The following is a 20,013-nucleotide window of genomic DNA, read 5'->3' as shown; positions in this document are numbered from 1 at the left end:
CCTTTGTTTCAAAGCTTGGTTCCCAGACCAGTTTTTGGAAAAAATACTGACATCCCAAGATGGAGTCCCAGCATCATGTGGCCTGGTAACATGTCCTTGTAGAGTCATAGAATCATAGAAGAATCACAGAAGATTAGGCTTGGAAGAGACCTCAGGAGGTCATCTGGGCCAACTCCGGGCTCAAAGCAGGACCAACACCAACTAAATCATCAGAGCCAGGGCTTTGTCAAGCCGAACTTTAAAAACCTCTAAGGAAGAAGATTCCACCGCCTCCCTAGGTAACCCATTCCAGTGCTTCACCACCGTTCTAGTGAAATAGTTTTTCCTAATATCCAACCTAGACCTGCCACACTGCAAATTGAGACCATTACTCCTTGTTCTGTCATCTGCCACCACTGAGAACAGCTGAGCTCCATCCTCTTTGGAACCCCCCCCCGTCCCCCTTCAGGTAGTTGAAGACTGCTATCAAATCTCCCCTCACTCTTCTCCTCTGCAGACTAAATAACTCCAGTTCCCTCAGCCTCTCCTCATAAGTCATGTGCCCCAGCCCCATAATCACTTTCATTGCCCTCCGTTGGACTCTCTCCAACTTCCCCACTACAGAAAGGATGTGGGCGGCCCAAAGCTGGATGTAATATTCCAGATGTGGCCTCACCAGTGCCAAATAGAGGGGAATAATCACATCCCTCGATCTGCTGGCCATGCTCTTATTAATGCAGCCCAATATGCTGTTATCCTTCTTGGCAGCAAGGGCATGCTATTGACTCTCATCAAGCTTCTCGTTCACTATAATCCCCAGGTCCTTTTCTGCAAAACTGCCTCTTAGCCAATTGGTTCCCAGCCTGTGCATGGGATTCTTCCATCCTAAGTGCAGGACTCTGCACTTGTCTGTGTTGAACCTCATCAGATTTCTTTTGGCCCAATCCTCCAATTTGTCTAGGTCACTCTGGACCCTATCCCTACCCTCCAGCATATCTACCTCTCCCCGCAACTTAGTGTCCTCCCCGAACTTGCTGAGGGTGCAATCCATCCCATCATCCAGATCATTAATGAAAATGTTGAACAAAACTGGCCTCAGGACTGCCCCTGGGGCACTCTGCTTGATACCAGCTGCCAACTAGACATTGAGCCATTGATCACTACCTGTTGAGTCCGATGAACTAGCCAGCTTTCTAGCCACCTTATAGTCCATTCATCCAATCCATTCTTTTTTTAACTTGCTGGCAAGAATACTGTGGGGGAGCATATCAAAAGCTTTGCTAAGGTCAAGGTATATCACATCCACTGCTTTCCTAATATCCACAGAGCCAGTTATCTCTTCATAGAAGGTAATCAGGTTGGTCAGGCATGGATTTTCCTTTGGTGAATACATGTTGAGTATTCCTGATCACCTTCCTCTCCTCCAGATGCTTCAAAATGGATTCCTTGAAGACCTGCTCTATGATTTTTCCAGGGACTGAGGTGAGGGGCTCCCCAGATTCTCCTCCTTCCCTTTTTAAAAGATAGGCACTATATTTCCCTTTTTCCAATCGTCCGGGACCTCCCCCAGTTACTGTGGGTTTTCAAAGATAATAGTCAATGGCCCTGCAATCACATCAGCCAACTCCCTCTGCACCCTTGCATCCAACTCCATGGACTTGTGCATGTACAGATTTTCTAAATAGTCCTTAACCTGTTCTTTCACCACTGAGGGCTGCCCACCTCCTCCCCATACTGTGCTGCCCAGTGCAGCAGTCTGGGAGCTGACCTCGTTTGTGAAGGCCGAGGCAAAACAGAGCATTGAGTATATCAGCTTTTTCCTCATCATCTGTCACTAGGTTGCCTTCCCCTTTCAGTAAGGGTCCCACACTTTTCCTAACCTTCTTCTTAACATATCTGTAGAAACCCTTCATGTTACCTTTCACATCCATTGCTAGCTGCAACTCTAATTGTGCTTTGGCCTTCCTGATTACACACCTGCATTCTCGAGCTATATTTTTATACTCCTCCTGAGTCACTGTCCAAGTTTCCACTTCTTGTATGCTTCCTTTTTGTGTTTAAGTTCACTGAAGATTTCTCTGTTAAGCCAAGCTGGTCCCCTGCCATATTTGCTATTCTTTCTGCACACTGAGATGGTTTGTTCCTGCGCCCTCAATAAGGTTTCTTTTAAAATACAGCCAGCTCTCCTAGACAATTTTCCTCCTCAGTTAGCTTCCCAGGAGATCCTGCCCATCAGTTCCCTGAGGGAATCAAAGTCTGTTTTTTCTGAAGTCCAGGGTCCATATTCTGTTGCTCTCCTTTCTTCCTTCTGTCAGGATCCTGAACTCCTCCATCTCATGGTCACTGCTACCCAGGTTGCCATCCACTTCTACTTCCCCTACCAATTCTTCCCTGTTTGTGAGCAGCAGATCAAGAGGAGCACAGCCCCTGGTTGGCTCCTCCAGAACTTGCACCAGGAAATTGTCCCCAACACTCTCCAAAATCTTCCTAGAGTGTCTGTGCACTGCTGCATTGCTCTCCCAGCAGAGGTCCCGGTAATTGAAGTCCCCCCATGAGAACCAGGGCCTGTGATCTGGAAACTTCTGTTTAGTTGTCCGAAGAAAGCCTTGTCTATAAAATAAGTATCACAGAAACCTGGTGGACTGAGGATAATCAATGGGACACAGTAAGACCAGGGTACAAAATATATCGGAAGGACAGAACAGATTATGCTGGTGGGGGTTGTGGCACTATATGTGAAAGCGAGCGTAGAATCAAATAAAGTAAAAATCTTAAATGAACTAAATTGTACTATAGAATCTCTATGGATAGTAATTACATGCTTGAAAAGTAAGAATATAGCAGAAGGGCTATATTACAGACCACCTGACCAGGATGGTATTAGTGATTCTGAAATGTTCAGGCTATTAAAATAAAAAACTCAATAATAATCATGGGGGATTCAACTATCACCATATTGACTAGGTACATATCACCTCAGGAAGGGATGCTGAGATAAAATTTCTTGAAACCTTAAATGACTGCTTCTTGGAGCAGCTAGCCTTGGAACCCACAAGCGGAGAGGCAATTCTTGATTTAGTCCTAAGTGGAGCACAGGACGAGGTCCAAGAGGTGAATATAGCTGGACCACTTGGTAATCGTGACCATAACATAATTAAATTTAACTTCTCTGTGGCAGGGAAAACTTCACAGTGGCCCAACACTGTAGCATTTAATTTCAGAAAGGGGAACTACACGAAAACGAGAAGGTTAGTGAAACAGAAATTAAAAGGTACAGTATCAAAAGTAAAATCCCTGAAAGATGCGTGGAAACTTTTTAAAGACACCATAATAGAGACTCAATTTAAATGTATAGCCCAATTTAAAAAACATAGTAAAAGAACCAAAAAAGAGCCACCGTGGTTAAACAACAAAATAAAAGAAGCAGTCAGAGGCAAAAAGGCATCCTTTTAAAAAGTTGAAGCTAAATCCTAATGAGGAAAATAGAAAAGAGCATAAACACTGGCAAATAAGTGTAAAAAATATAATTGGAAAGACCAAAAAAGAATTTGAAGAATAGCTAGCCAAAGACTCCAAAAGTAATAGCAAATTTTTTTTTAAATACATCAGAAGCAGAAAGCCTGCTACTAACAACCAGTGGAGCCACTGGACAATCAAGATGCTAAAGGAGCACTCAAAGACAATAAGGCCATTATGGAGAAACTAAATGAATTCTTTGCATCAGTCTTTACTGTTGAGGATGTAAGCGAGATTCCCAAACCTGAGCTAGTCTTTTTGGGTGACAGATCTGAGGAACTGTCCCAAACTGAGGTGTCATTAGAGGAGGTTTTTGGAACAAATTGATAAAACTAAACAGTAATAACTCTCCAAGACTGATGGTATTCACCCAAGAGTTCTGAAGGAACTCAGATGTGAAACTGCAGGACTACTAACTGTTATCTGTAACCTATATTTAAATCGGCTTCTGTACCAAATGACTGGAAGATAGCTATGTGACGCCAATTTTTAAAATGGGCTCCAGAGGTGACCCTGGCAACTACAGGCCAGTAAGCCTCACTTCAGTACCAGGCAAATTGGTTGAAACTGTCGTAAAGAACAAAATTGTCAGACACATAGATGAATGTAATTTGTTGGGAAATAGTCAATATGATTTTTGTAAAGGGAAGTCATGCCTCACCAATCTACTAGAATTCTTTGAGATCTAGTGTATTAGATTTTTACAAGGTCCCTCACCAAAGGCTCTTAAGCAAAATAAGCAGTCATGGGATAAGAGGGAAGGTTCTCTCATGGATTGGTAACTGGGTAAAAGGTAGGAAACAAATGGTAGGAATAAATGGTGAGTTTTTAGAATGGAAAAAGGTAAATAGTGGTGTCCTTCAGGGATTTGTACAGGAGCTATTTAACATATTCATAAATGATCTGGAAAAAGGGGTAAACAGTGAGGTGGCAAAATTTGCACATGATACAAAACTACTCAAGGGGGGAAGGGATAGCTCAGTGGTTTGAGCTTACTGGCCTGCTCAGTGTTGTAAGTTCAATCCTTTAGGGGGGCCATTTAGGGATCAGGGACAAAAATCTGTCTGGGGATTGGTCCTGCTTTAAGCAGAAGGGTAGACTAGATAACCTCCCAAGGTCCCTTCCAACCCTGATATTCTATGAAACATTCTCTGCCATAATACCTGTGCAGGGAGGCTGAAAACTGTTTTTTACCTCTATCTGCATTAGGGGTTACATGGGTTCTTCTCTGAAGAATCTCTTCAGATTGAACATTGGGGGAAGGGTCCTGACCTGAAAAGTTTGGTCAGTAACCTTGCTGAAAGGATGTGGTGAGAGACTTTGCTTTGCAACTAAGCTAGTTTCTTAAGTAGATACTAGTATATGTTTTATCTTTTTATTTTTCTTGTAACCATTTCTGATTTTTATGCCTCATTACTTATACTCAATCTATTTCTTTGTAGTTAATAAACTTGTTTTACTATTTGATCCAATCCAGTGTGTTTAAATTGAAGTATCTAGGTAATTATTCAAGGTAATAAACTGGCATATTATTCCCTCAAAGGAATAAAAGTTTTAGTTTATTTGTATTGTTCAGGTGATGGCTGACCTCAGAAATGTAAAGAAGGCAGCTATATGAAAACAAACCTTTCCTATGGTATTTTTAACTCTTGTCTGAGGAAGGAATGGAAATTCATGGCAGGTGGGTGGTGGGGTAGTTCTAAAGTTTTTTTAGGGGTGGGAGCGTTTAATTAGCAATTCAGATCTTATCTACTTTGGAGCTCCCTGAGTGTCCAAAGGACTAGTAAGATCACAAGAGGAAGGGTTATTAGATTTCATGGCATCTAAGGCCAGATCATATAGTCTGACCTCCTGTATATCACAGGCCATTACGTTTCACCCAGTTACCCCTGTACTGAGCCCAATGTCTTGGCTTAGACTAAAACGTTTCAATCTTCAGGAGATTACACTATTGTGATCACAGGCAGAGACCAGGAGAAACAGAGGTGCCATGGATGCTCACGTTCCCTGCAACGGCAGGGAAATAATTTGCTGGAATATACCCAGATGATCCCAGCAGATGATTCATGCCCCACACTCCAGAGGAAGCTGGAAAAACCTTAAGGTCCCTGCCAGTCTGACCTGGAGTACAATTCCTTCAAATCCCCAAATCTGGCAACCAGTGTGACCCTGAGCATGAGAGCAAGACACACTGACTTCTCATCTAAGAGAGAATTCTCTGTACCTCCTCAGAGCACTGGTCCACTCCATCTGGTGTCCCATCTCTAGCTATGGCCAAGTGCTATTGCTTAAGAGGAAGATGGGGAAAATGATCCAGAATACATCTAACCAATTGTGCATTATGGGGAAAAAATTATGTCCTGATCTTTGCAGGTAGTCTGCTGAAGCATGAGACTTGATTCTAGTCTGTTTTAATGCAGAGTTGCATGTGTTATGAGCATGTTGAGGGCAGTGCCAGCAAACACATTTTCCCCAAACCTTTGAAGGAAAGAAATGAATAGGGGAATCCAGAGAGTTACAGATTCCAGAATGGACCACCACAACCACCCTGTGACATTCTGTATCTTGGGGGAGCGCCCTGTAACCCTCATATTCCTCATTTATATATGATTATGCTCTAACATATAAATCATGCCTTTTAAGGTATCAGGGGGAAGGTTATGATCTGCTGAAAGTCATTTCTCTATCCATATATGTGTATCATTAATGCATATGAAGTTATGAGAATTGGGTTGTATGGTCATCACTAAAACATACTCTAAGTTGGGGATTCAGCCAGATATTAGCTCCCCAGTGGCAACAGCAAGGAAAGTAACCAGTGCCCGGGCAGGGTGTGAAACAACTCATCAACTGCCATTGTTCAGAAGGGAGCTAAAATTCAATGACTCACCTGCATGAGACCACACCAGGGGAATTGCTCAACCTTGCCTGGAGACTTCACAATCCCACTCAGACATGCCTGGACTTGTGTTCTACAAGCACATGGACTGAGAATATAAAATAGAACAGAGCAGGCCCATGTGGGGCCTTTCTCCTTCACCCACCTATGCTGCAAGCAAGAAGGACACTCTGAAGACTCCAACTGAGGGGACTGGCCCAGGTTTCAAGGGTAAAATCTGTATATTAAGGACTGAAATATCCAGTGGGGTGAGAAACTGCTTAAGCTAGATGTTGCCCAGTCTAATAGAGTTGAGAGTTTAGACTGCATGCTTATATTTTATTTTACTTTAGTCTGGTAACTCTGACTTTTTGCCTATCACTTAATATCACCTACAATCTATCTTTTGTAGTCAATACATTCGTTTGACTGTTTCTTTACCAGTGAGTTTGATTGAAATGTTTGGTAAATCTGCTCAGATTTTGCAAAGGCTGATGTACATCCACTTTCCATTGATGAAGTGGTGAACCAATTAATAAATTTGCACTGCTCATGCAAGGAGCTGTGGGGATTTGGCTGATGCCTTTCCCTATGTGACTCATGAGTGGCTCTGGGAGCATTCATGCAATCTAGCTGGGTATGGGCTTCCACATGCGGTTGGGCTGAGTGATCATGGCACCTGGAGGGTCTTGGTGCTGGTCACTAGCAAGGCATTGTGAAAGACAGCCCAGGCTGGAGAGATTTAAGGGGGCACAGTGGTCCCACAGTCCCAGGTTGCACCCCAGAGATCCTGTCACACACTCATCCCAACACCATGTACACAGGCTGTAGAATTTCTCCCAGAAATTGGTTTAAAACATGTCTTTTGGAAAGATATCTAAATTTGGCTTGAAGACTCCAAGGCAGGAGTTCTCAAACTGGGGGTTGGAGCCCTGTGACGTTGTTGACATAAACTGTGACCATATCATTGTTGCAACCACTGTTATATTTGCAGCAAATATTGTAAAAAGGTTGTCGTGTAAGGTGTCTCTGGAAAGGTTATGATTTGCTTATTATTATGCTATCTGCATGTGTGTATCATTTTTGTAGTTGAAGTTATGAATATTGGCTATGTACTTGCAGGGGTGAAAGTGAGCCGGCATGGGCTGGTACTCCATACTGGTAAGAACCTACACTGGCCCACATTAAAGCACTGCAGCGTATCCCTGCCCCTTTTGCCTCCCCTGTAAGAGGCCCTGTCGGTAGGGTCCGTACCGGCAGGGCTGCCAAAGGTGAGGGGGGGAAGGGCTAGCAATGTTAAAGCGCTGCCATGGCAAAGGACCATCCTTAAAGCACTGTTGCAGCAGAGCTTTAACATTGCTGCCCCTTCCCCCCCGTCGGCGGCCCTGCCGGTAGGATCCATACTGACAGAGCCGCCGACAGGGAAGGCAAAAGGGGCAGGGATATTAAAGAGCTGCCGCGACAGTGTTTTAAGGGTGGTCCTTTGCCATGGCAGTGCTTTAATGTTTCTGCGCTCCCCCCACCCAGTTGGCAGGGCCGTCGACTGGAGGGGGAGGGCGCAGAAACGTTACAACACTACTGCGGCAAAGGACCCTGTAACGCTTTAACCCCTGCTGCTTTCCCCCCACCGGCCGCTGATGGGGGAGGGGCAAAGGGAGCAGCTGCCCTGGGGCTGGTGATTTAAAAGGGCCTGGGACTCTGGACGCCGCTGCTGCTACTGCAGCAGCAGCATCTGGAGCTCCCGGCCCTTTAAATCAACATGGGGGCCCCGAGGCGCATGGGCTAAAGGCTGGCTGGGGGATGCTGATCCCCAGCCCTGCCCCTTCCACCAGAGGCCCTGCTCCTTCTGGGGGCCAGAGTCACACCCCCCACCCCCATACCAGCAAGTGGCCTGTTATTTTCACCCCTGTGTACTTGTATCTTAATATGTTTTGATTCTAAGTAGCCTCAGTGAAGCATTTGGTCGGCTTCTTGAGGCGGGGCTATTCTCAGTAAGCGCCCAATCAACAAACACTTAATGGACAATGGACTTTGAGAGACACCAATCCACATCTCAGCTTTCTTGGGAATGTTCAAATTAACATGTGAACAATGGCATCAGCCTGTAAAGAACTGAAGTCATGCATGGACATGTGACTTGCCCATGTGATTTCAGGCTCCATCTTGCTGCTGTGATTTCCACAGTAAGAACAGAGAGGGGTCCTTCAGCATGGAGAGAATATAAAAGGCTGCTACATCTCTTCCATCTTGTCTTCAATCCTACTTCTTACTTCTGGAGGGACCTTACTACCAACTGAAGCTCTGAACAAAGGACTGAATGACCCTTCCCAGCTCTAGATGTACTCCAGAGATTTGATTTGAACCTGCAGTTTATTCCATCAGTGCCACAAGCCTGAACCAAGAACTTTGCCATTACTGTATGTAATTGATTCCATTTAACCAATTCTAGCTCTCAAGTATATTTCTTTCTTTTTATGAATAAACGGTCAGAGTTTAGATTCTAAAGGATTGGCAAGAGTGTGATTTGTGGGTAAGATCTCACTTGTATATTGACCTGGGTCTGGGGCTTGGTCCTTCGGGCTCAAGAGAACTTTTTTTCTTTTACTGGGGTATTGGTTTTCATAACTATTCGTCCCCATAACAAGTGGCACTGGTGGTGTTACTGGGAAACTGGAGTATCTAAAGGAATTGCTTAATGACTTCTGGATAGCCAGTGGGGTAAAACCAGAGTCTTTTCTGTTTGGTTTGCCTTGGTGTGCAAAGGAACCCCAGCCTTGGGCCGTAACTACCCTGCTCTAAGCAATTTATCCTGAATTGCTACTCTCAGTTGGGTCCCATCAAAGTCAGCATTGTTACAGACCCGTCAGGGAGTCACAAGGTTATTACATGGGGATCATGAGCTGGCAGCCTCCCTGCTTTGCCTCCAGCATTTATAATGGTGTTAAATATATTTTTGAAGTGTTTTTAATTTATAAGGGGGGTCACACTCAGTGGCTTGCTATGTGAAAGGAGTCACCAGTACAAAAGTTTGAGAACCACTGTGCCAAGGGATGGAGAGTCTACCTCCCTCAAGAGGCTTCAGAGCCCAGCTCTAGCCTAAGCTGCAACTTCAAAACACTGTTGATACAGCTATTTTTAGAGTGTTAACACAAACCCTGCTAACTTAAGTCTGTCAATCCCGGGCTAGGAGATTCACTCCCACTCACCCCAAAATGCTGTGTAGAAATCCCCTTATTCTCCACACTCTGGATCATTTTTATGGCCCTCTTTTGAAGTCTCTCCAGTATTTCCACATGTTTCCTAAAGTGTAGACACAAGAACTGGACGCAGTATTCTAGTAATAATACAAATGCTGTGTATCGAGGCAAGAGCATTTCTGTACTTTTTCTTCATATTCTCCTTTTTCATACATCCAAGGATTGCATTAGCCTTTTATTAGCCCTTTTGGTGACAGCATTGCATTGTAGTGACAGCTTATGTTAAGGCAATTATCTACACAGACTCTTACAGTAACCCTGGGTCATTGCTTTCCAAGACAGTTTCCCATCCTGCATAGTTATACCTCTATGTAGGTATAACCTGCATTCTTAGTTATCAAAAGTATTGCCTTGCATTTGGCTGCATTAAAACACATTTTGTTCCATTATGACTTTTTGCCAGGTGAGTCTAATCACTCTAACAGCAGCTAGCTCTCCTCATTATTTGCTACCTTACCAACTTTTGTGTCATCTACAAACTTTAGGAGCAAAGAATTAAAACTTATATAATCATCTAGCTAGTTGATAAAAATATTGAATAGCATTGGACCTTTTGGTCCAATATACTGGTCATGGGGGACCATGCCCCACTCATCAATACCTCATCATTAACAACTACATTTTGAGATGAGCCTGTTTTACATCCAATTAATGTGTGCCCTGCTACTTTCATGTAATGCATAAAGAAATGTTTCATGTTGAAACATTGTACTATAATATACACTGTAAACAATTTAAAATATATATAAAGTATAGTAAAAAATATAATAAAATTAACAAAAATGAATCAAAATACAGTCAAATCAAAATAATTTTATTTTCTCAAAACTAAATGTATTGACATTTGAAACAAAGAAAGTCAAAACTCTGTCCCACTGAAAAATTCGCTGTCATCGATACATTCCTGCAAAATGTCTCAGTTTCAACAAAATATCTTCTGATGGCAGGCTGTTCCATCATAATTTTTTAATCAGCTTTGTATAGAAAGTTCTGCAAATCCAGGGATATCTGCAGATACTGGATGCAGATATCCATGGATTATTTCTGTAGCTTGCAGCTCGGATGCAGATACAAATTTTTTTATCTGGGCAGGACTCTCTATATTTAAACAATAATAGTAAAGGGATTACTACTGAAAACAAGCTGTCCTGATGCTGGAATCCCCTGCAAATCTATCTGCTTAGCACAACTGGACCCATTCTCCTGGAGGGCTCTTAGTCAAGGCTTAACAAAAATTAGCCTTGCATGATCCCTGAACTTGACCTGAAGATGAGCTCCATTTAAGCTTGGAAAGCTTGTCTCTCTCACTCACCAACAGAACTTGGTCTAACTGATATTCCCTTACCCACCTTCTCCCTCTAATGTTCCCTGAAGCCAGGTTGTAGTTGAAAGCAGAGCTGGGAGCTTAACATGCTTTTAGTGTCAATTATTTTGCCACTGGAAGGAGGGAGTTTCACTTCCTTCAGCCCTGAAGGAAACAATGCACCTTCTCCTCGAGGCAAGCTGTTCTCCGCCTCCCTTGAGCACCGATCCTGAAGGATGATCCCTCACTCACACATTTTGGAAGACAGGCCATTCCTTGCTTATAGACAGCCCCCCACCCTGAAGCAAACACTCACCAGCAACCACACATGCCACACAACAAAAACACTAATCGAGGAACCTATCCTTGCAACAAAGCCCGTTGCCAACTCTATCCACATATCTATTCAAGGGATATCATCATAGGACCTAATCACATCAGCCACACCATCAGGGGTTCATTCACCTGCACATCCTACAAACGTGATATGTGCCAGCAATGCCCCTCTCCCATGTATATTGGCCAAACCAGACAGTCTCTAGCAAAAGAATAAATGGACACAAATCAGATGTCAAGAATTATAACATTCAAAAACTAGTCAGAGAACACTTCAGTCTCCCTGGTCATTCAATAACAGACCTAAAAGTTGCAATTCTCCAACAAAAAAACTTCAAAAACAGACTCCAACAAGAAATTGCAGAATTAGAATTAATTTGCAAACTAGATGCCATTAATTAGGCTTGAATAAAGACTGGGAGTGGATGAGTCATTACACAAAGTAAAAACTATTTCCCCATGCTAATTTTTCCCCTACTGTTACTCATACCTTCTTGTCAACTGTTGGGAATGGGCCATCCTGATTATCACTACATATGTTTTTTTTTTCTCCTGCTGATAATAGCCCACCCTAATTGATTAGTCTAGTTATTGTTGGTATGGCAACACCCATTTTTTCATGTTCTCTGTGTATAAGAACATAAGAACGGCCGTACTGGGTCAGACCAAAGCTCCATCCAGCCCAATATCCTGTCTACCAACAGTGGCTAATGCCAGGTGCCCCAGAGAGAGTGAACCTAACAGGTAATGATCAAGTGATCTCTCTCCTGCCATCCATCACCACCCTCTGACAAACAGAGGCTAGGGACACCATTCCTTACCCATCCTGGCTAATAGCCATTAGTGGACTTAACCTACATGAATTTATCCAGTTCTCTTTTAAACTCTGTTATAGTCCTAGTCTTCACAACATCCTCAGATAAGGAGTTCCACAAGTTGACTGTGCGCTGTGTAAAGGAAAAATAGGAGTAGGCCTAAATTCTGGTCAAGATAACTGTGTATGTGGTCAGAGGGCAGGAGGAGAGAGTGAGGAAAATTACAAGTGACACAATTGCAACAGTCAATCTTGAGAAATGTAACCACAAAAGAATAACCTGTGAATAACAGGAAAAGTTTGTTTTTGCTGTATTCCTAATAAGGAAAAATATTAATAAGGAAGTATGTGTGATTAAATATTGCCTCTGATCTATATAAGTTTCTGTGTTCCCTTTTTCGAGCAGCTGGGCTGGCTTTCTCTCCCTGCATGCTTGTAATAAAGGATCCTCGGGCTGTTCTGATCCAAACACAACTGTGGTAAATTTTTCCACAACAATTCTTGGTGCCGTGACTCAGATCCACAGCATACCACCGGACCGGAGGACTGCGGACCATTCCCCACCGGACTCAGGCCCATCTGTAAGGTAGGAGACCTTTTAAATCTCTGTCTTGAGCTCCGGTGGAGGACTGCCTGTAGGCTCTGGTTTTGAGTGAGTTGCACGCTGGAATTGGACCTTTTGCTGCCAGACAAGCCTGATGCCCTTTTGGTTCCCCCAGGAAGAGCCACGTGGGTGGCTGGGTAGGACTCTGTTTGTATGTGCCAGTGTGAGTGAGGGTCACAGAAGATGCCCAGAGCTCTCTGCGAAGCCCACCACTCGTCACCAGAGATGTCTCTAATGCAAGCCCTGTGACCGCAACTAGGGTCGAAAGAGGTCCCTAACAAAGGCAGCTTCGTTCTGCATGGCCTGACTGGTGAGGGGCCTGCCTGGGTCTAGGATTGTGTGACCCTATCCTTTCCCATCCTCGGATGGTCCTGGGGGCTAGAGGATCTCCGCCTCGCCAGGGAAATGGGAATGGGGGCCGATGGGTAAAAAGGGATCACCACCTCGCCATAAGGCACACCTGCATACTATATGTACACAAATTACAGTCCTTTCATTTGCAAGTTTCTGAAGAAATGGAATTGGTATACAAGAGATGATCCAAAATTACAGTTTCCCCTAGAGGGAAGTGTAGCAGGGTGGACCCCTGCTCCTGCCCTGAAGGGTTAAAAAACAGCCTTGGGAGGGGGCTGTGGCTGGAGAAAGCAGCTTTTAGGCTGGGCTGATTGGGGGAAGTGGCTGCAGCTGGGGCCATGCCCCAAACAGACTCAGCTGGCCCTATAAAGGCAGAGAAGCCAGAAGCCTAAAGAGTCTCTCTCTAGCTGTAGAGTGAGATGGGCCTGGCTGCAGGGAGCTGGACACAGGGTACCTGAGTGAAGCAGGGCTGGGGAAAGGCAGAGGAGCTGGGGAGCTCCAGCCTGGAAAGCCCCAGGCTGCGGCCTAGCATTGGGCTAAAAAGTACTGGGGGTTCCAGAGAGCAGCCCAGGGGTAGGCCAAGGCAGCAGGTCCAAACCCTCCTTGCTAGTGGTGAATAGGCTGATACTGCAGTCTGCCCCAGGGCGTGGGGCTAGACCATGACTGGCAGTAGCTATATACTGAGGCAAGGTGGGGATAGAGGGTGGGGGTTCCCTGGGGAGGGGGGACCCTAAGACTGAGGGGTTACTGCTAGGGGGCAGCACCCCAGGAAAGAGGGCACTGGGGTCCTGGGAGGGACCTGGGGGCCAGAGGACAGACTGATCACTGGCCTGCAGAGGACGCTCCAGAGTGGGAATGAGCTAATTCCCAGGAGTCACCAGTAGGAGGCGCCGCAGGGTTGAGTCTGGCCCAGCTACAGGAAGTTTCAACCTTGACAAAATTGTGCACCACAAAGGTGCACTTCTGGCCAATGAAGTCAGACAAGGTCAGTTTGATGCATATTTCGATTGGTATGGAGAACCAGAAGAAATGGCGCCGTGAATCTCAAATGAGGAGTCTCAAGGACTCCCAAGAGAAATTCAAAACACAGTTAAAGAAGACAAAAGAGAAATTGGGTTTTCCCAAACCCCTGCTGTCCAGAAGATATCTCTCTATCCTTTGAGGCCTCTTTAGGGTACCCCCTCAGCCCACTCCCTCTCAGGAGCACGCTCAGCCAAAGTCGCAGAACTTGTCGCTCTTACCCTGTACCTTGGCCAAGAACAAATATGTTACCATCTACAGAGACTCCCGATATGCCTTCAGAGTGGTTCATAGTTGTGGACAACTATGGAAACACTGAGAATTTCTCATGTCGGGAGGGTGGGGGCGAGGATTAGTAATAGGCCTTTTGTTAATGCTCTTCTCTCTGCTTTTCAGCTTCCTTCTGCTATTGCCATTGTGCATTGTATTGCTCACCAGAAACCTTGTGATGATGTTATAAGAGGAAATGCTCTGGAGGATGTTACTGGCAAACAGGTGGCCCTTTCTGGGTCTCTGGCTTCATTTAATACTGTTTTCTTTATTTCACAATCCCCCTCCACGCCTAACACCCTCCAAGATTTAGCTCTCATGCAAGATTTGACCTCCGAGCGTGAGAAGGACTGATGGAGGCGGGGTGATTGTTCTTTACATCCTGATGCCTTGCGGCACTCCCTAGATGGCCGCTTGGTGGTGCCCAAGGTCTTGCTCCCCTATCTTGCTTGCGTGTCCCATGGAATGGCGCATGTGACCAAAGGGGAGATGATAGCATCAGTACTTCAACGTTGGTATGCCCCAAATTTTTCCATAATGGCTCAGCAGTACTGTAACTCCTGTCCTATCTGCCTAGTCCACAACAGTGGCAGACCAATATGAACTAAACCAGCTGCACACCTCACCCCTTGGGGATCTTTTGTGAATATCCGGATTGATTATATCAATATGCCAAAATGTTGCTCTTATAAATATGTCTTTGTTTGTGTTTGTATGTATTCTGGATGGATAGAGGCCTACCCTTGTGCCAGGGCCAATTCCATCACAGTGGCTAAAAGATGTTAAAAGACTTTATTCCCTGGTTTTGTCTAACCTTCTCTATCAACAGTGACCAAGGCACCCATTTCACAGACTGGATCATTCAACAGGTTTGCAAGGCCCTTAACGTCACCCAACACCAGGCACTAATGAAATGTGTCAGGTCTCTTTATACACAGGTGAAAGAAGCACTACTCAAGGATCCTGAGCAACTCTGCCATTTGCTGGAACCAGGAGTCAGGGTCTACATAAAGGTCCATCAGCGAAAGACCACTTTGGGCCCACACTGGAAAGGCCCGTACCAAATCCTGTTAACTACCAACACTGCTGTGAAGTGCCAAGGTCTGACTGCCTGGACCCATGCTTCGCACTGCAAAAAGGTTCTTCTGCCACAAGGTGGCTATTTGATTGATAGATAAGCGGGCTATCACTCCTTCTGGTGCTGCTGTTCCTTCTGGACAGCAGAAGAAAAGGACAAGGTGAAGTGCTAGTAATCTCTCCCTTGTCCACTGACAAACTACTATGCATTTTGATTTTGCTAGAAGACTCAAATCATTTCAGGGTGATGTGCTAGTAACTTCTCCCCCGTATAATGCTAAACCACGACTCTTCCAAAAGAGAAGAAAGAACACTCGCACTACTGAAACCCCCAAGGTCCAAGAATTCCTGACAACAAAGGACATTAAAAATTGGCCCTGGTGGAGGAAACGGAGTATTGTACATTGGCAGGGAGGGAAGTGTGGGACCCGTGCTTGAGGATGTGGTATTGATTGGGTCTTGGGGTTTATTCCACAGGCTGCACCCTGTGTCTTCAGGCAAGTACCATCAAGATGTACTGCCCTCCCTAATTGACTTCCAGAGCATAAATACCAAAAACGCCTTGCTGCTACAAACATTAACCCTACCATCCCCTCTTCATCTGCCACCACCCCTGAAATTTACCCAAATACAGATAATATTGTATATTCTACTGAAACCCAATGGCCCAGGCCTTCACATCTTAGTAATTTACTAAAATTTTGTTCAGAAAGTTATTTTTCAAAGTTCAGAATAGTTCATATGAGTGAACAATTGAGTGAAAAACAAATGGGTCAGTGGAAATAGAAATATATAATATCACTACAAATGAGCCCCAGGAATCAGAAATTAAGATAGATGGGTTCTATGATGGGGTAGATAGGATGGCCATTCCTGGAATTTGCAGTACTGTAGATAAAAGAGGCCCTTACTGTTTGGTCACCCAATTAGTGAATAATCAAATGTATACCCAAAGAGTTTGTTCTGCCACTGGAAGTTTTACCTGTACTGAAATAATTCCAGTAACTAATAATTTAACCTGCACCATATTGCAATATACCCCTTCCTATGCTATTAATGTTAATACCTCACAGAAGTACATAAGTGTTTAGTCAACAGATGTGGTATGGTACTTCACCAAAGAGGGATGTGTTAGGATATCAATGAACTATAAAATTCACACTGCCCTTATCCAGCTTCCAAGTCACCTCCACATACCCTAATTGCTCGAAAGGGGCTGCCATTAGGTTAGCACAGCAAAGGGCCTGGATTTCCTCTAGAAGAAAGAGGGATGTGACCAGACACTTATGGGATAGTGCCAACAGCACAGCTGCAATTTGGAATATTTACAAAGGCCAACAACATCAAGAAAAATTAGGACAATTAGAAAAGGCCACAGGTCTTATTACTGGAGCACAGTTAACTCAGGTACAGGCTGGAGTTGGTGAACTGCATGTTATTTCTGCCCTTAGTTCAATGACCCAGAAACTGCTGACAACAATGGTGCTAAATATCACTGAGGCTAGCATGGCAGTGGGATCTGGCATGTTCAGAAATTCAGGATTTCTTGAATGACCAGCTAATGGCCATTCGGAGTGATCTTAAGTATCAGACTTGGCCCACTGTCCTTACAGATACTTCAGGAGTATCATCTGATCCAGGGGTCGGCAACCTATAGCACGTGTGCCAAAGGGGGCACGCGAGCCAATTTTTAATGGCACGCCAAGGTCCCGGCCGCTGGCCCCACTCAGCCCGCTGCCAGCCTGGGTGAATGGAACTGCAGGCTGGCAGTGGGCTGAGCAGGCCAGAGGCTGAGACTCCAGCTGGCAAGGGGCCAGCAGCTGGAACCAAAACCCAGCCGGAACCCAGAGCCGGCCGATGCTGAGGTGCAGTGTGTGGCGCACTCCCAGCTGGGGGGCTACAGGCTGGCGCTGGCGGCCAAAGCAGCAAGCAGTCAGGCAAGTGAAAGGGGCCGGCAGGAGGCACGGTGGAGGTGTCCGCGTCCCAGCCTGCCCTGCTGCCCCTCTCTCGACACTGTGGCTGGACACCAGGGCACTGCAGGCACGTGCCGTCCCTGCGGCCCCTGGGGGAAGGGAGTGGCAGGCCAGAGGGTCTTTTGCAGGGCCGGCTCCAGCATTTTTGCCGCCCGGAGCAGCAAAAAAAAAAAAAAAAAAAAGCCGCAATCGTGATCTGCAGCAGCTCTACCGCCACTGCTTCAGTCTTTGGCGGTTGGTCCTTCCCTCAGCTAGGGACCCGCTGCTGAAGAGCCGGACGTGTCCCCCCATCCATTGGCCGCCCCAAGCACCTGCTTGCTGGGCTGGTGCCTGGAGCCAGCCCTGGTCTTCTGCCGCTGCCCCCCATTTGCCTGCAGATGCATTGCCCCCACACGGCTGGCCCACAGCTCCCTTGGCAGAAACAGGAACAGCGTGGGCCAGGGACCTATCCACCATCTAGGCAACCCGGCCGCAACCGGGACTGTCCCAGGCCAGCCCCAAGTCCCCATCCCCCACGGGACTTCCCCTTATACCCCCCAACCTCCTGCCCTGAACCCCTCACCCACCCAACCCTGACTACTATACCCCCCCATTGCTCCCAGCCGTGACTCCTGCACCATCCACTTCCCCACCCCCTGCCCTGATCCCCCTGCACCCCAACCTCCCTGCTCTGAGAGCTCTCCCCCACACATCCCAGCCCCTGAGCTCCTCCCCCCTGAGGCGGGTTGTAATACGACAGTATCTGTAAGAAATTTAAGTTACTTTTACCCCTGTCAGAACCCCAGACCAGCAGTGGACTGAGCAGGGCCAGTGGCAGGCTGAGGGGCTCAGCCCGCTGTCGGTCTGGGGTTCCATTCACCAGCCCCGCTGCCAGCCGGTGTCCAGACTTCCGGCCCCGCTCAGCCCACTGCTGGCCTGGGGTACTGGCAGCCAGCCTGGGGCTCTGCTCCTGGCCTCAACCACTCCCTGCTATGGCACACATTGGAAAACTCAGCAAGGAAAAGGATCCCACTAAACTGATAAGATAGGCATTTTTATTTTATTTTAAATTAAGCTTCTTAAATATTTTTAAAACCTTATTTACTTTAAATACAACAATAGGTTATTTATATAATATAGAGAGAGACCTTCTAAAAATGTTAAAATGTGTTGCCGGCACGCGAAACCTTAAATTAGAGTGAATAAATGAAGACTCAGCACACCACTTCTGTAAGGTTGCTGTCCCCTGATCTGATCTATGGCCCTGGATACATACTTGGAGATTTTCTGGGTGGAAGTGCAGACATTTGCAATGCTCCTCCCAAGCATATGGACCCACTGGAGGGGTGGGGGCTCCCACATACCGAATCCTGCTGGGTCCGTGGGAAGGATGCATCTGGTATTGGGTAATTCACTAAGACATTTGGGAAATTAAACTACCTGGTATGCCTAACTGATTTATAGTCAGTGCTCCTGGAATAACACTCGACATTTGGATACAGATAGGAAGTCAATGTATCAGAAGAGTAGCCATGTCAGTCTGGATCTGTAAAAGCAGCAAAGAATCCTGTGGCACCTTATAGACTAACAGACGTTTTGGAGCATGAGCTTTCGTGGGTGAATACCCACTTCGTTGAAGTGGATGCATCCAACGAAGTGGGTATTCACCCATGAAAGCTCATGCTCCAAAACATCTGTTAGTCTATAAGGTGCCACAGGATTCTTTGCTGCTTTTACAGGAAGACAATGGACACTCTGGCCATTAGAACCCCCACAGCTCCAGTGTGTACGCAAACTGAAGCCCAGGGAAGTTGTCACTGTTCATGACAATGTTTGTTGGGAATGTAAGGGACAAGGAAGTACCGACAGGACACCTGCTTTTCCAAGCAAATAATAGCTGTGTGTATGTTAAGGCCATCACATTGCAAGACATACATTTTAATCTCACCACTGCTGCAGGCAAAAATATTATTTATTGGCTTGCAGATAAAATTTTACAATCAGCCCTTAAGTTTTAGATACTTTTTAACCGGATTGCCTTAGTACCTAATTGGTTCCGAAATTTGCTTTCACTCCTACCAGAGGTCCAGAAAATTTCTGAATTACAAGGGAAAATTCATATGCTCCAAAATATATATCAGATTGAAAAGCATGCTTTTCATACCACCTACAGAGTGTCTACTTTATGTACTAAGTATGATATATTGTGTTTTGTGACTAAGGTTATACAACAACCCTGTATTATTACAATGAGGATGTTAATGCTTTTATTATTATTATTGTTTAGCCTAGGATTATGTTGTTGTTGTTGTAAAGGGTGTAATAATAATAGCACCTTTCATGTTCATACTAACTATGCATTGTCATTACCTTCAACCAAAACGCCAAAGGCTGAGCCATTTGATTTAGAATCAGAAATACAAAATTGAATGAAAATGAAAGTTTAAGGTTAATAGTTGTGCTGGAAGCCGAAAGCGGGGGAAGGAGGGTGTTGTGGTGCACTCATTGAACAACAAAAAATGCTGTGTGTATATAAATGATACCACTTGGGCCATAGAGCAGAATGTTGCAGCCATCGAAAAAACAGTAGAAAAGGCCAGACAACTAGAGGCCTGGAATAATCCTTGGTCCTGGTTTTCTGACCTATTTTCCA

This window comes from Gopherus evgoodei, chromosome 4 (assembly GCF_007399415.2).
Source record: "Gopherus evgoodei ecotype Sinaloan lineage chromosome 4, rGopEvg1_v1.p, whole genome shotgun sequence".
Classification (NCBI taxonomy): Eukaryota; Metazoa; Chordata; order Testudines; family Testudinidae; genus Gopherus; species Gopherus evgoodei.
The sequence above is the reverse complement of the archived record's forward strand: the minus strand, read 5'-3'. Positions refer to the sequence as shown.